Source organism: Boleophthalmus pectinirostris, unplaced genomic scaffold (assembly GCF_026225935.1).
Source record: "Boleophthalmus pectinirostris isolate CB_2022bp ecotype Guang Dong unplaced genomic scaffold, ASM2622593v1 HiC_scaffold_23, whole genome shotgun sequence".
NCBI classification, from domain to species: domain Eukaryota; kingdom Metazoa; phylum Chordata; class Actinopteri; order Gobiiformes; family Gobiidae; genus Boleophthalmus; species Boleophthalmus pectinirostris.
The window spans coordinates 13,352,229-13,366,599 of record NW_026571207.1 but is presented as its reverse complement, the minus strand read 5'-3'; positions in this window follow the sequence as shown (position 1 = coordinate 13,366,599).

The following is a 14,371-nucleotide window of genomic DNA, read 5'->3' as shown; positions in this document are numbered from 1 at the left end:
TTTACAACTTAAAATAATCCCCATGCCTATAAACCAGGTAAAGTCATTCAGCTCTAGTGTCTGTGGTGGTGTTGCTAGGAGAGGGTGCTTGGACCAGAGTGAAGAGAGTTTACGAACAGTTGCTAGCTATTAGCAAGACTTGTACTGTTGTCAAGGGAATTCAGCACTGAAATCATCATGATCATAATAAGATAATGAAGGTGTGCAATTTATACAATACACAATAGCACTTCTTGGAAAGGGAGGGTGCCACCTCATGACTAGGGGTGTGCAAAAATATTGAAATATCAATATATTGTATTGGTTAATGTGATACAGTATCGATATCGTGGGCTGCTGTATTGATATATATTGATATAAGAGTATTTTTGGTATATTTTACTAAATTATTTTATTTTATTTTATATTATACAGTTTTATTAGCCTGATTGATCAGCCGATTTCACTTCGTTGGAACCGTCTCATTAGATTAGAATTCGTTCGCTCGACGGTAGGCAGGTGCTTTTTGATTTAACCAATTGCTGCTATTTGGTCTTGACGTATGTAATGTACCGCTAACGGGGCTAACTGGTATTTTAAGCTTTTCCCAAATTGCATAGGAAGAAGGGCAATCATGTCATTTCCCTTGATCAAATTCACCAAACATTCTCTTTGTTCCGGCTTTAAATCCTCGATCTCAGGAATTGCTGCCAACACAGAATGTATGGCTCTTTGCTGATTGGCTGGTGCTGGGACTCGCACTTCCAGGGTTCTTGCAAACCGTCTCATGTATTTTGATTCTTGACCTAGTAGCTGGAGAGAAATGAAATTGAGTGGAGGCACTAGGTGGCGCCAGCCTGGCTGCAGTTTTGTTGCTTGTTTAGAGGAAGTGAACTCATTTATGCAACACATTTGACATATTCTCTGTTTTGATGATTAAAATGATGTGTTTCATATGAACTTTACACAAGAAGTGGTATCACAGCCATGAATTAGACATTATTTTTATTGAACTGTTTCGAATCAATTTAAAATCTATAGTATCGAATTTAAGTGCAATATATCAAGATATGTATTGTATCGTGGTCTATCATATCGGCAACGATACCCAGCCCTACTCATGACATCAGCTGGTTTAACACAGCAAATTCAGTTTTGAAAAGGAAATCATTTAATATGGAACCTTTAATTGGGCAGTAGGGTGTCAGTAAACTGCAATCATATTAACAGGCAATATAGAAATACACGACTACTCCTATTAAGATTAGGCTTTACAGAGAAATGTAGATTTGTCCTCACTTTTTTTTAACCCTAACAGTGTTCTATATGCCAATATTCATTATAATAGATCATATATTTATCATTATAGATCATAGGTTGATTGCAACAAAAACAACAAAAACAACAAATAGGCTAATGCTGACAGTTGCCAACACTCTCGTTTCCCCAAACATTTTTTTCAAGGAGCTTATATTTTAAAAGTCACAAACCGATAGAGTCAATAGAGATTATTCGTAAATCATTTGATCTGACCATTATTGAACTTTAATGAGGATATTTTATCGCTGACTGATGTCGTGTCCCTCTGAACAATTGGTATTACTCAAATTTTAAACAATGAAAAACAGTAATTGAACGAGCAATAAAAGCCCATAAGTCGCCTATTTGGACATTAAATGTGCCCCCCCCCTTTTTTTTTTCAATATTCAATCAAACCAACATGTCTTAACATTTCAACATGTGTCAGAACTCTATATTGCTGACCTACATGTAGCTCCTGACAAGGTGACCCAAAAAAAATCTCTTGTGATCCACCTGAGTGTCACGACCCAGTCTTAGGGAAACAATGCTCTAGGTCATGGATTAATTGCTAATGAGTTAAAGCACTACAACTGGCAAGCGGGACACATTGTAAATAGTTTGTAAAAGAAATGACTAGAGGTGTAGTCTGTGGGGGTGCAAGCCTTAGTGCGGGCTAGTACACATGCGCCACAAAAATCAGTGACCCAGCACATCAAGGTCAGCCCTAATGGACTCAGCAGTCAGCAATGGACTTGGACTTCAAAGATAAAGAGCCCTGTTTTGACAACAATGAATATTTTCACCAAACTGATGCCAAGTGGTGAGTGATGTTGACAAGTTTCCTTTTTTTTTTTTTTTTTGGCAAACTTATAAGCTAACATACATAGCAATTGTGAATAATGTGTTTTCTGCCTTACATGTGCAATGCTTTTCAAGTCCAGTAGCACAGAAGAACATGCCTACTCCAACCCTAATAAACCACTTATGCCTCAAACATATTACATAACTTTGATGAGTCCATTTGTTATATGGTCCATTGTACAGATGCATCCAAACACTTCCAGGGTTTTCTGGATGGCCCATTCTTTAATATCCATCCAAAAACTTAGAGGGTGTGGCTAAAAGGCTTTAAATCTCATCCACAATTGATTACGGGCATCAAACTCAGTGTACATTAATTCAGTTTATGGCCATTAAAAGGAGAAGAATGCTTGGGCTTGCAAATGGCAAACTACGACTGTCAACGGCATGATGTATGGTAGCTTATTATATTGCCCTCATTATGATTAATAACATAGGAAGGGATCCTCCATTCTTGTCGGGATGGAAAATGTAATTAGCTGTCTTGGCCGGTGCTGCAGGCTGGCCTCTTCTTGGCTGCTCTCTTCAATAGGATAAAGCAGCCAGTTCACTAAACCATGCAACTGCAGCTACATAAAGATTATTAGGCAATACTTTTTTATAACTTCATCTTAGTTAGAATAAAAAAAAAAGCATGAAAAAAAATTTTAATCATCATGAATAGATTACAATATATGGGATATTAACTGCTAATACATGACACATTTAGATCCCCATGTGGCCTTTTATTGTTTTCGAAAATCAAAATTCTAACATATTTTATTACTTTCACTTTCGTTTTTGATGCTTCTCCTCATGTTAAGTCACTCCCCCTTCAGAACACTAACACAAAACAATCAGACTGCCTTCTGCTTATGAAACTATTGCACATCACATCAGGTTTGTCAAGGTGCTGTGTACAGATTTATATCATGTTTTATCATTTATATCAGGGCTGAGCTTTGTACAGAATGTTACAGCTAACCATAAGAAGGATCTGAATAATGCCTGGGAGAGATCTCTAAAATACTCAAACATGCATAAGTGTGAGACATCTATAACCTCATAATACCCCCTCATTAAGAATAATTCAGACTTGGTTCTTAATTCTTAAGTCTTTATCCTTCCTTTATTAAGGTTGTAAATTGTTTAGTAGTTATAGTGCGTTTTGCTTATGTGCCCTCTGAAACTTTCTTTCATACCTTTTGTGTATTTTGCCTATCTATGAAATAAAATAAGTCTTGTTAAATTACTCTATTTGGGAGATCTTTTGTATTTTTAATTTGTTTTGTTGTGGTTTAGGAATTTCCATTGTTGACAGAAAGCCTGCATCAACTAATGAAACATCTTTTTCTTAGAACACTGTGTACAAGATTTTCTCAAGCCTTGGTTAGTTGCATCAGACACCCACCATAACAAAATAGTGTTCACATTAGTCCACTTTAGTGCCCATGCCCCACACTTTGAGAATCTCTGAGTGGGAGTATAGGGAACAGCTGGACGTGGTGCCGTGGATAATGTTGGATAGCCTTCTCATCACTTCTGCAGCTGCACCTGAACTCAGCACCTACGAGACACATTCTGCTAAATATCAATTAATGCAGAAATATGCTCCCGGAGACCAGCGCTCACCTGGACGCACCACACTGGCCTGGAGAGTGGGAAGAAGGCATTTCACTAAAACAACCTCATATGGAGTGAGAAACCATTTGGCTGTCCGTTCTATCATTCTATTATTCTTTTAGAGGAAGTATTTGTTTCCTCGTTCAGTCTTACTTGGTGGTAAGTTTTCTAGCCACTGGGACAGACTGACAAATGAGTGCAAATAGTAAAAAAAAAAAGTGTGTTATATAGATGTTAGAGATTCTATAGATTTATAACATTTATAACATACAAAGAATACTATTTTACATTGTCTTGGCCACATGAAAAAGGCACTGTGACATTAAAAAAAAAAAAAAATCACAAGTAAGGAGAACACGGTGGGCGGAGTTAAGAGGTACAAGAAAACATAAATTTTGAGAGCACTTAAGTCTTGATTGCAGGGCATACGTCAATCAAAATCCAAAATACTTTGAGTAAGCTGGTGATTAATGAACACTGTCATGGTTAGAAAGTCAGTTTTACTTAATATGTCACCTTTTCAACTCAAAAAATGCAATAAAACAAACAAACTCACTTTTATTATAGAGTATCACTTCATTTGACAGCACTGCTACGGCTGGACCCGGCAGTTAAATGGTTTCTAATACACTGAGTAAATGATCAGGGCTAAACTAGTGAAGACTGGGCTGTCCAGTGGAAAAGCACCGTAATCAGATTACACATTAGAGCTGCTGAGTCCAAATGGTTTAAGTGGATGATTAGACTTTCACACAGGTATTCATAACTGCATTACAGCGAGAACGGTGAGGCAAGAAGAGGGGAGGCAGGTGCATCCCTGTCTCCTCTGCATCCTCAGCAAGAGAGCTGTTGTATCACTGTGTTTCTAAAACTCAACATTTCACAACATTAATTTCTAAGACTGTTATAGCATGACTGATACTTTTTAATTTCGTTTTAGTCCTAGATGAAAATAATTAGTTTTAGTCATCAACATTTTCAAGGAACTAAAAAAATATTTGGATGGTACAATGCAATATTAGCCCAATGAGGTTTGTTGGGCATTCTGGTAAGAAAATACTGTGGTTTCTTTCTATCAAATCTGTTTTATCATCATACTGTGACAGACTGTAAATCGGGACGAGGGGGCATACCAACTCTCTCACACCTGAGATACATTTCTGCTGAAGCTAGATTGGAAATGAGCGTGTTGTCCTGTTCTAAGTAGACTCATAAAGAAATAGAATTTCTGTGCCAGCTCCACATTACCAGCCAGTGTGTCCAACCTCATGCCTCTCAGGCTATATTGCAATTTATTCTACAACAATAAAAGTGCCAAAAACGGTTTAAATCACATGACACATCACCATCAAGTTTTGAAGGCAGAAAGCAAACTGTCAAGGTTTTCATGTACATATAAAATAATTATGCCTTATTTGACACCAGTCACTGATATTGTGATGTGTAAGGTACTGTGTCCAAATAATTTCTCTTGTGGATCAATAATGTTTGTCTACATCTAAAAATCGAGCTCTAATCATAAGAAAATCTGATGATACAATGTTAGTTCTTCAAAGCATCTCATCTTAACGATGCACTAAACAGCATACCCTCCGCAACTCAACATATCTATTCTATCTATAACTATTTATTTCATTACCAAACCATAATAACCATAAACTTTGCACAGGATTCATCATGTAGCATTAAACTTCCACCTTGTAACAAGAAATCATATTTGCCTAGTATTTAACATCACACTGTCTGCATCAATCACGTACAGCAATGAAATGTGACAAAGTGATGATGGAAAATGTAACTTGTTGTCACCTTATACATCTTTGTAATGTGAGTTTGGATGACATATCCTATCCTCAAATAGAACTGAATTTGTGGGACAAATTTTCTCTGTCAGCATGAACACAAATGCAATTAACACCTTGCAGATAATTTTTCTGTCTTTTCTAACTTGTATGACCCTTTCCTGTACCTGTAATTTTTGGTTTTCATGTTTTTTAATCCATATTATGCTATTTTTTTGATCTATGTTATTATGTTGTTTCCTCATCAGAAATATACCCAGAGTTATGTTTTGTTTTGTTTCATACACACATGTTTAAAACGACAAACCCTGTGCTCCACTGTGTTTTTAAACTCCATACACCGTCACTAAAATCATCTGGATAGTTTCAAGCCCTTGAATTGCCTATCTTGACTGAACAAAAGGTGAAAGGCAGCTGTTAACTTGAAAACTTCCACTTCAGAAGGTGGAAAAGCGCACTAAGAGCTTTGCAGATAGGACAAAATAAAGCAGGATTACTCAAACATGTGTGAATCAAACAAAACACAACTCCAGGTACGTTTTTGATGAGGAAATAACACGGATTAAAGGTCACAAGAGTGAATTTTGTGTAATATAAGACCTTTAAGACTCTTTAAAAATTTAGCCACACAACATTGCAATGGACAAAGTAAGAGAGAGAAAGAGGATTGCTACAACGGCAACCTGAGATGGCACGTGCCCATCCATCACCTGCCACGTTTGCCGACGCCATATGAAAACACAAACAAGCAATCAATTGTGGTGCTCACAGCTAGGGGCCTGCTAATCGAGCGCATTTATCTGACGCCGCGGTGGTAGCCCCAGCAATACTTTAATTTGCAAGACATTATGTTGAGTTAATGCCTACCAGGTTGTGGCGTTCAACCGGAGGGACTTGGCACACTTCGCCTCGCAAGGAAAAAGGGAACCCGCCATTGCCATGTATTGAACTGGGGATGTAAACAATCCGGGATCTGTAATGACCGGTGAAATGAATTTATGTGTAGTGAAAAACTGCAGTGTATCATGGGTAATTAGCCTGCAGGAAGTGAAGTGTGCTGCCTTGTATGGACGTGGCTAACTCTTCTGTGATTGGATGAAATGAGAGAGAGAAAGAGAGAAGGGAAAGGGGCAGGCTGTGTAATAATGTTACAGCCACGGGTCTAATGTGCTAACTCGGTGTCTTTCTGCACAATGATAGCTAGAAAAAAAGAAAACAAACAAAAAAAAAAAAACTCTTTTGACATGTTTGGGGCACCGTACATCCACTGACTTCCTGGAGACAGAGACTAGCCACAACAAACTTAACCTTTACCCCAACATCCAAAACAGTCTTGTCTTTATGTAAGACTGTGGAACATTGTAATGATGATGATGATGATGATGAGTGGCAGTGCATGTCATGTTGGGATCTTTTTGAACAAGGAGACAATTGTACAAAATGACATGACCCTTATAATTGAACATATCAGTCAAATTTGTTTTTCTTGGTAAAATTGTGTCACTACACTTTGGTTTGGAAAATAAGAATAGCAAAGTAATTTCTTCTTAAAGCAAATGTGAGTTTGTGCACATTTTATATTAGGCATTGTTTATGTTATCAAATATTTTACATTTTAGCATTTGGTAGCTATAACTGTGCACAGCTGGCACAACTTTCTTAAAACTAAACTAAAGATGGGAGCAAGGGAGGGAAGCAAGATTTTGAAGTTCAGTTTTGGAAAAAGGGCAATGAAAGGCAAAGCATACGTCTAACCTTTTATTAAAACTGTTCTGGGTTACCGACATATTTAATAACTGTGGACTGATTGGCATTTAGATCGACTTATGCAGTTCAATAGCAAAAACAGATGTCTCTGTTTTGAAAAACTGCTAAAAAGTTTTCTTCTTTCTGTTCTTCCAGAGATATTATCAATGACAATAATGTAGTGGTAGTAGAGGTAGAAGTAGTAGTAGTGGATTTTATTAATAATATTTTGATAGCTGTAAAATACATTTGGTTTTAGTGAGAGTAAACTGCAAGCCTTAGACTTTTTCAAACAGCACTTGTCTGTTTTTTGCAAATTAACATTTTTGCAATATATATGAGTCAGATCACAGCCACATTTTCACATCTCCAAAGTTAACTAAGGCAACCAATACAATATATCTTAATAATGCACCATGACTAAAATGATGATGGAAGACTTGGTAATCTTCTGCAACAAATCCACTCAAATATGCATTTTTCTCCATTTAGAAACAATCATTCACATTTGCAAGCATTTCGCTTTAAGATGATCCTTCCTTAGGTCCCATAAGCAACTTTGAGAAAGTTTCCTCTGTTATGCAAAAAAAAAAAAAAAAAAAGTTGGCAAACACATTAAAATTGTAAATAAAAAATAGCTGATTATAAAACAATTCTTAATAATTATATAAATACATTATCTGCATAAAATTAAAAAGCTCTATGAATAAAAAATATATAAGACAACAATAGAATAAATTAAAATATATTAAATTTTTTCCTATTGTAGGCCTATATTATTAAAAAGCCAATATTCACGATAATTCAATAAGCCTGCTTTGATTTTAGCCTTCAACCCAGCGGCCACTCATTATGATAGATAGCCCTCTAATGTTTCTCTTTATGGAGGAGGCAGATGTCGATCCTTGATTCCTCCCCTCCTCTCATCCCCACGCAGCAGCAGCTTCGCCCCGGGCCACGCTCTAGGCCTGCGCGCCCCCCGCCTCCAGCCCCAGCACCAGCTCGAGCCCCAGCCCCAGCCTTCCCCGGACCGATCCCCGCGCACGGGTCGCTGCGGTGCTCGGTCTGTGGGGTTGGCTGCTGCTGCTGCTGCTGGTGACTCTCGAGTGCGCACAGGCCGCGGGGGGAAATTGAATTATCTCTCCTGTTGCCGCTTTGTAAACAAGACAAAGCCAATGATACGGCCAATTACACTCCAATGCGACGCGTGCACGGCGACTCCAAACGGAACAGGGAGAACAGCAAGTGGCAGTACAGGCCTATAATCCTACAACAAACTCCTCGCTTTGAATAGTCTTTAATTTACATTGTAACCAGTGTTTACTATTGCCTTATACTACCTTGCAGACAAAGGGATGTGAATAGACCTAAAACACCTTGGAATATGCGGTTAGACGCGATTATACATAAAATATTAAAGGATAAGAACAGGTAATCCTTTTACTTTTCCGTCAATAAACCCAGACAGGACGCAACATGGCGTGCTATTCAGATATTTTCTATTCCTATGTCCATCTAAACTAACTTATAGAAACAGGCACCTGCCCAATATAGGCATAAATAAATAAATACATTCATAAATAAATACATAAATAAATAAATACATAAATATTAAGGCAACTATTGGGCCATTTATTGTTGGTTATTATTAGGCCCAGTTCTACTAGCCAATGCCTTTTAAAGATCAGTTTGTAAGCTCCACAGTCTCAAAAAGCCCCCAATGAAAACTGCGTGGAAAGTAAATAAAATAGATGGTGTTTATTAAAGTAAATCAGATTGACCTAAATAGTTCACTGGAGGGGCAGAGAGCAGTTTCTGTAATTCACTTTAAGGTTCACCAACTTACTCAATAAAGCCCGAGCTCGGAATCTCTCTGTGGCCTAATCGATAGCATTATTTGAGGCAAACAGCTCCAAGAAGAGGCGCAATGAATCGAGCTGCGTTTAAAAGTCTAGACAAAGAGAAAGTAGCCTAACACCTGAAGTAAATAGAGTGAGTGCAATAGACTATTAATACGCGGCAAAAAAAAAAAAAAAAAAAAAAAAATAATAACTGCAAAAATAATAGCCCAATAATTAAATAAATAAATAAATAAATAAATAAATAAATAAATAATGTTCTTTAATTTCGACTCTTTGTTTTGGGTTGTTTTGTCTCTTGTCTTGCCCTCTCTTGTGCTCTCATCCGTCTGCTCTTCTTTCTCTCCTCCTCCTCCTCCTCCTTCTCTCTTCTTCCTCCTCCTCCCTCCGTCCAGTCAGTCGTCTGATCCGGCCAGGAGGCGCCAGGTTTTCCCCGGAGGCAGGCGAACAGTCAAGGACTGAACCTCCAAATGCACAATAATGTCATTCTACACTCACAATAAAAAGGGTTCCACTATTAGGAGCGGTTCTGTTTGGCTGCGACAGAACCCCGGTGATTCATTATACGCTCACTTATACGCGGTCTACTTATCTTTGTGCGCATTTATAACTTTAAACTCCTTTCAATTTCGAGAGAGATGACGTCGTGTGTTGCAAACGTTAAGCAGTGAGCCTAAATATTGGGTTATTTCATTTTGAGAGATCACTTCACTTTTTCTATTAGGGTTTATTTGTTTGCTTTGATCAATTGCTTTTTAATAGAATATAGGAGAGCAGTTTTTTGTTCTTTGAAGTTAGGGCTACATGGTCATGAAAATCAGAAGAGTTTTATTGCCATTGTTGGTGAATAAAGTATGGAGTGAATGAATAATGACGCATTGAAAGACGTCGACATAGGCTATATGGATATGGTACAACATACAGCAAGAATAATAATGGTAAAAAAAACAAAAAAACAAAAAACTATGATAAAAGGACATGCGTAAAATTACGTTTTAGAATAAAATAGGCTTAAATATGAGCTATGCATTATAATAAATGTAAATATAGTATTGGATTAAATGTGAATATTAATTAATTTTAATAATAAAATTCAGACCTCTGTTAACTTCCAGACCAGACTGAATTATTGATTTAGGATTGTGTGTCTATTTTGTTCCATAACGAATGCCCATTCATCACAACATAATGTCAATTAATGAAACGCTGTGAATTGTTTTACAGATTGGACTTTCTCAAAACCTTAGCTGTTATCACCAGATCGCCAGCTCGAGTAAAGACACATTCCAACATTTTTCTTGACCCCGTTTCATTTGGCTATTTGAAAGCCACGTGATCTAACCATCCATCGTGAACTATTATGGGACTCGATTTTACCGTTCCTGGTCTGAAATGCAACTCAGACCGAGCCCACAGCACCGGGAGGAGGAGGATGACAGCCTTCGTCACAATAATCTCCCACATCCTTGATTGCAAAGGCATTTTTTCCTCCCAAGTCTGGCCTCATTTCAGCTGTCACTTTAAATGTGTCTGTTATCGGACAACTTAGCAGCTAGACATCAATTATAGGACGCACCTACTGTCTGCTTCGCCTTTCTTAATCTTTAATCAGAAGTTAGATCAGACTGGAAAAACAACAAGCTGTCACTGTCCAACTGACGATACTGTAGGCCTATTAATTGTAATAAATATAGGCTTAACCTAAATGGGTTTTCCCCGTGCGCAGCAAGTTTCTACCGATATTACGCACCTTAGTTTGAGCTAATTAATAAACTGGAAAATTACTTTAAGATATATAATTTACGTCCAAATTCACATTAATGTAACCCTCAAAGCAGTATTATGACGGATTAGGACTGCAACTAACAATTGATTTTGTAGTTGACTAGTCAGTGATTTTCTTTGCCGACTAATAAAACGATGAAACCATTATTTCTCTTGGGCATTGGATCATGTTTTATATATATATTTAAAAAAAAATCCATATTAAGATAAATAAAATGCAGTATTAAAACTTTTAAATGGAGAATAATTACAATTAAAGTGTAACATTGATAAAATTGTACTTTCTTTCTTGTCTTTAATGATTTTAATAGACTACATAATTATTTGTTTCTGATTTAGTGGTAACATGTTTTAAAAGCTTATAGTTCACAGATAAACATCAACCATTACTAAAATAGTCAACGATGATTTTAGTAGTCGATTAGTAACGATTATTCCGATTAATCGTTGCAACACTCATGGTACAACTACAACTATTTTCGCAGTAACATTCGCAAAATGTTAACTACGTCACATAATCATTTGCCTTTTACGCACGACAGTTTGTTTAATTTACATTCACGCTAAATGCAAAAAAAAAAAAAAAAAAAAAAAAAAAAAATCTCTAATTACGTTTCTCGGATGGTGAAACCCCTCGTGCTTTCGTCTTGTGAGTTTACACCTGCACCATTGTGTTCTTGGTTAAAGCTATCCATCAAGCTTTTTGCACACAGCTTCGTTGGCGATCATCCGTAACTCGGGTGTTGCTGAGTTGACCTCTTTGTTTTAATTTTGCGCTCGCACATGGACACTAGGACCCAAACTAAAGCTAAACGAAGCGATAGAGAGCACTAATCCATCGGGGAGGCTGGTGTGACAAATTCCCTTTGTCTGCTCGGCGCTGGTACTTTATTACCCAGACGAGCAGCGTGGCCTGGAGATAACGATTCATCACGCACAGCCGGCAGCCCCGCGCACACTACGCCTTTGGGCAAAGCAGTGGCGAGTGGCTCAGGCAGAGGCGTGTGCGTGCATGTGCGGGCGTGTGCGTGTGAGAGAGGGGCCTTTCCGTAATTAGCCTGTTATTGCATTAGTAAAATTGCTGATTGCAATCCAGCACGGCTTTATCATGTCAACTTTGCATTTAAAGTCTATATGCAGACCTCCTGTTGACCTACTTTATAACCATTCTTAAATTGGGAGTTCAAGTCAGGAATCTATATTTAAATAATAATAATTTAGATTCTCCGCTATAACTTATTAGATATGGTTTTAATGACGCCCAGGGGAAGTGGGTCACGAAACGGAACAATGCGTAAAAATAAAGCAATGAGCTAATGAAGATTCTCTAACAAGCATCTAATACAATGGACCAAAGATATGGCAACTAGATATGTGTCATTTATTTATTTATTTATTTATTTATCCCAAGCACAAACGCAAATATTGCAAATTCCATGGAGTCTTGGGAATATTTTTTTTTCCAATACTGGAGATGCTATTAGTGCTTGAGTTTCTAGAATCTAAGTTACATGGTAGTCAGATATGGCTATAACTGCAAGCATCCTGTTCAGTAGGCGGATGTTGTCAAATCCAATAAAGGACAATAATCATTCGCAGGTCTTAAATGCTTAAGTTGTTTGATGAGTAGATGCGCGCCTCGCTGTGAGCCAAAAGTCTGTGCAGTGATAGCCCAGACGTGTAAATTTAAGTGCGTTTCCTGCGCGTGAATCTGACGTGGATGTCTCGGTTTAAAATGGCAATACCTCAGTGGATGTCTTCAGAGTTCAGAGAGAGATGCTCGGTTTGATGGTCAGCTGACAGGCCTAGCTTAGACACATGGAAGAAATAAGGGCAGCGTAAAAATAGACCAAATATGAACCATGCGCTTAAGCGTAAAATCTGTTTTATATGCATAGACCCACATTGGCAGAAAAAAACAAACAAACCCCACAGTTCATGTATTGGAGATAGATTACAAAATTTATCTTGATATTTTAAAGAAGAAAAAACAGTGATATAAATGCAATTCAACAGTGCATTATATCTCACAACTGTTACGAATAGCAAGTGAAAGTCACGACAAAATTTCCGAGCAGAGCACCATCTGTTTATAACTGTGACAGCTTAACACAAATGCACGTATTATTTAACGTGTTTTTGGTATCCATCATTTGTATCTGATGTATCTGACCTACATTTTAATTTTGAAACGGGACAGGCCTACAAGTTCGCTCAAATTAAATTAAAACAGACCTATGTTTAATATTTTAGTGTGAAGCACCAATGTCTTGTTGCTGACTTAACCATAAACAAGAGAATAGTTGTTGGCCCAAAGAGCCTTGCAAACATTGGTTTCCGCCCTTGTGGCCATAGATCTTTCTGCTTTTGCATAAACGGCCAATTATGTTGTCAGTGCAGCGCTGAGGCTGCGCATCCTCTCGTCCCTATTCATTTGATTGTAACGCGCGCATCTAAACAGGCCTAATAGCAGCTCCACTCGTGCTCATCTCGTCCCGGACCGTTATTGATATGGCCTTGAATTCACACAATTGATTTTTATGCTTCCCTCTAGCCACCTTGTGCAGTGGAGAGATATCTTTATTCGCACAGAAAGTGAAATAAGTGCGTAATAAAACGGTGATATATTAAATTCGTTTTTCCCCGTGTCGCGCTTTTATTATGAGCCATTTTTCATTTTTATTGAATTGAGACCCTGGCGATCTGCGTCAACGCTCCGGGCGAAGAAAGGTGAAATCATTTGTGCAAATCAGCAACGCCACGTTTCACACTCGTGATCTGACGCCAACTTCTGTGCATCTATCTCATTTCCAACCCCGTCTCTTTAGACTATTGCACCATATAGCCCCTACATGACATGTCGTGCGTGCGTGGGTCAACATATCTTCTTGTGATCCGATTTCTAAGACTATTGTAAATAAAAGCATTTCTTCAAATGGACGTTATTTTGGATTTAAGTGCACAATTGAGTTTATGGCTGCTTTATGCGCCGCCTATTACAGCTTCAATCAAACATTAATCCTTTCAGAATTTATAGGATGCAGCTGCACTGCAGTGCACAAGTGTAGCTAAAGCTTTTGGGTCACATTTCGCGTGTTATGTTCACGCAGAAGAAACAAAACAACTGTTCCTACAACTGTTCAAAATGACATGATATTCGCAGGCTAATTGTATAGGCTAATGTTACTTATTAAACTATACTGCTACATTTATTAGCCTAGGTTTCATTCAACGAGGCCTATTTCTCAAGTAATTTTATGACACAGTTTGTCATTGGCTTTTGTTGACCAAGACAGTGAATACATATTTATCTTGGTTAGCTTTATACAGTGATTAATGATCCATTACGATGACCTGTATGAATGACCTACATTTGAATGGAGTTACTGTTTATGGACAGATGCGTAATCATTTTCAATAGGTTTAATGTCGGCT